The 3,741-nt window shown below is 46.6% G+C and overlaps 1 long non-coding RNA gene across 1 annotated transcript; it reads right to left on the bottom strand.

The window, feature by feature from the left end:
* Nucleotides 1-1,199: 1,199 nt before the first annotated feature.
* Nucleotides 1,200-2,570, bottom strand: LOC133925860 (uncharacterized). The gene is made up of 3 exons (XR_009911020.1): nt 2,107-2,570; nt 1,696-1,944; nt 1,200-1,540 (listed from the first exon to the last, which is right to left on the bottom strand). It is a non-coding gene; the product is annotated as an uncharacterized LOC133925860 (long non-coding RNA).
* Nucleotides 2,571-3,741: the final 1,171 nt, after the last annotated feature.

Below are 3,741 nucleotides of genomic sequence, written 5' to 3'. Positions count from 1 at the left end.
CCATCTACTAAATGTTTTTACAAAACTTATTGTGAGCGCCATCTTTCTGACAAGAAGGGAAAATGTCTTTTAGAACCGCTAAAGACCATATCGTGTCCCTGAGTCGCTTGAGAGCTAAGATGTTTGCCACTCAGAGTCTGGCTTAATGCGATCATGATGAGTATTCCAATAAGATGTATTCCTAACCTACTCGAAAGAAACCAAGTCAAAACACCTGTTTAAAAATTTCCTTGGTATACACAAGACATTGAAATAGAAATAGAAACCATTCATTTAACAAGATTTTTGAGTTCTTTTATAGATAAGCTAAGGGAAAAAGGATTACAAGCTCTAAAAAATCTACTCAACGAAGAGGTAGGAGAGTCTTCAACCAACGAAGCTTCACCGACTCAGCAAAAAGGAGAGACTCCCTTGTCTCTCCCCAACCACCGGTGCCAATGGAGGAGACCAGGTCATCGACGTTTCAGCCCCATGCTGAACTCGCCGATGTCATTGCCCGATCATCGACATCTCCGACGACATAGGGTTGGGAAGAGACATTGGCTCTCCACCCTCATTGTCAGTGTCGCTGCTTCGGCTACTCCCTCCAACCGTCCTCATCAAAAAAACACGAGGACAGAGAGGATGAAGCGGAGACGCTATTGGATGCCTCCTTCTCCACCTTAGCTGCCACTTCTTCCTCCTCTATTTCTACCTCCAAAAGATCCCAGTCCACCTCATCTTGGACCTGAGGCGCTGGGGGCTTGCCGTCTTCAACAGGGACGCCGCGAGTCACAACCCTTTCTTCAACCTCCTCGTCAGAGGAAACGTCGATAACCTCCACCACTGAACCGGACTTTATGGGAGACAATGGAGGGGTGACGGATGTGTACTCGAGGGAAGAAGGTGAATCCATGATCAAACTCAAGTATGGTGCAACTGAGATCTGACGCCCGAAGATTTATATAGACCAATGGGTCAAGTGGCAAGACGCCTCACCTACCATGTTTTAACACTGGACACGACTGCATTATGAGTCATGGGCGTCCAACCCACTACATAAGAAACCCACATTAGTAATTGCTAATAGCCCTCATTAGTGAGGGGTAAAATCCCCATCACTCCAAACGTGTCACTAATGTGGACTCATTAGTAACGGATTTAAACCCATCACTAACGACGCACATCAGTGACAAATCTAGAACAAAACCCATCACTGATAAGAACTTAATAAACAGAAAATATATAAAAGAGCAATAAAAATATGAGTCATTCAAGTAGATGACAAGTTATATCACAATACATACATCCATGCATCCATTTTCATCTCAGCATCAATAATTGCTCTAATGGCCTCACGGGGCAACTCATCTTAAATTGATTGTTCTAGCTATGAAAACACACCTACTACTCTCCTGTGCTAGTGTGCTACTCTTCTAGTCTGCTGTTGCTATGTTTCACACACAAAAGAAAGATAGAGGCTGAATAAAGACATGTGTGGCTTGGATTGAAGCTGTTTGGCGCCGTTTCTCTCATGGCTGGAGTTGGATAGATGAACAACCTGAAAAGTTAAGCATGTCAACTTATTTGCTTCGTTACTTATAATGTAGCTTAGTTTTACTGCTCATATGAGATTTTCCAAGTGGATGTGAAGCAAACAAGCATGCAAGTATAATATGCAGAGCACTGCAGGAAGGAGGACTTAATCTGAATCACCTGAAAAAGGTTGGTGGACTGGTGTGCTTGATAACCAAGAAATTATTCAGGTTGACAAAGCTGGCCAATGAGGAGTTGCAGAGCAAAATTCAGATGGAATTGGGGTCCTCCTGTGCGTGCACGACCATCATGCTTGCTGGAACCAGGAGGATGACGGTCAATCTGAATACCATGCTAGTATGCATCCTTGTATGGGTATTTCACCGAGCAGCTAGAGAGTGATCCACATCAGAGCCTGCACAGGCTAAACTGCATCCAGGCAAATTTATTACCACTAGCGCATCTTGAGACAGAAATCTCTAGCTAATCCACTGCTCACTCCTCCAACCAACCAATAAATGAAGAAGCAGCAGCCCCCAAGAAACGCAGAAGCACACAAAATCAAAGTGGAATAATATAAATCCATCTAACCTGAGCCATGTAGCATGCCATGGGCACAGAGAGTGTCGTGGCGATGGATGAGGCGGCCGTCGCTGGGTATGCCGTGGCGGACGCAGAGCTTGACGAGGCGGCCGAAGGAGACGGTCTGCGCGTAGGCTCGCCGCAGCGAGATCCGAGAGCAGCGTGAGCGCGGCCGGGAGGGGCCCCTCGATGCAGAGGCACGAGAAGGTGTCGAACAGGGGTTGGGGTGCACGGAGCATTATCCTCGCCGCCGGAGCCGGAGGCGGCTTGCTCGCACAGGAGCGAAGCAGACTACGGTGGAGATGCGAAGGGGGGGGGGGGGGGGGGAGGGGCAGAGCAACGAAGGAGGATGGGTGCGTGCGCGCCCCGTGAGCGAGGGGCTCTAGTGGTGGAGGGAGATGGCGGTCCAGCTAAGGAAGGGAGGTGGCGCCTTCGGCGTGCGGAGGGAGCGAGCCTCCGCACGCGAGGATGGCGGTGCGGATGAGGTGGCGGCACGTTGGAGCAGAGGAGCACGGGGGAAACTCTATCCATAACCGCCGCCCGCGCCACTTTTTATCAGCCGTGCTCCATGGGCCACAGTGGGCCCAAAGTGGCAATGGGCTACGGCCTAGCTTGTTTTGAGCGAGAGCTGAAATTCTTTTATGATTTATATATTAGTGACAAGTGTCATTATAACATCCGCCACTAATATTTGGTATATTAGTGATGGGTAATAACTGGATCTGTCACTACTATCATTAGTGATGGGTCAAGTTTGGACTTCTCACTAATAAGGTGTCATTAGCGACGGGTCAGATACATGTTCTAGCATAAGGTCACATTAGTGACAGGTCCTATAGTAATATTACATTTATGATATGTACTGAGTAGCTGTCACTAATGTGGTTTCTCTTTTGTTGGTTTCTTACGTAGTGAGCGGCGCTTGGTCAACATCTTTTCAGCTAATCGATATGGACTCCAGTGCAGTCGTTTGCCCGTTGAGTTTTCCAAGGCATGAGAGTAGTTGAAAGAATAGAACAATGATCCCTTCACATTCATGCCAAAGAATCTTTTTCATCACCACACAAACTTTCCATGGCTACGGTTCAACTTCCGAGCCTAGCCAGTGACGAGCCTTATCTCCCTTGTACTTGGCAAGGACGGAATAATTTTTTGAGCCGACTAAAAAATCTACCAATATGAAATATCTCTTTTAGAAATCTCTTGAGAACTCGGAGGCGTTCGAAATCCCGAGTAGGTGATCTTAAAGGCCTAAGAAACTCAGTTAAATGTTTTATCCTAATTATGACTCCGAGGTTACTCGATGATATGTTCGGACAAAAAGGTTATCTTTGTTAGCTATATGTACTTGAACCGTTGAAGCCTCATTTCATGTACTCATGGGGCATAACGATGAATACTGGATTGTTACCATATCCAGGTACCCTAGGGTTCCCTGTAATTCTTGGGGCATATATTTATCTTTGGGAAAGGAATCTTTGAAAAAAGAAAACTACTCGTAGGAACCTAAGGCATCCCGTAACCAGGAAGGTCTATCTCCAAGAATAGCAAGGAAGAGTCCAAAGGACATACAACACCCTCATATATATATACGGAATGGAGGAGCCCTATGGAGGACATTCCAGCACAAGTCATCATAAGCAA

The sequence above is a fragment of the Phragmites australis genome, chromosome 8, assembly GCF_958298935.1.
Source record: "Phragmites australis chromosome 8, lpPhrAust1.1, whole genome shotgun sequence".
NCBI classification, from domain to species: domain Eukaryota; kingdom Viridiplantae; phylum Streptophyta; class Magnoliopsida; order Poales; family Poaceae; genus Phragmites; species Phragmites australis.
Note: the sequence above shows the minus strand (reverse complement) of the source record. Positions and strands in the feature narration are given on the sequence as shown.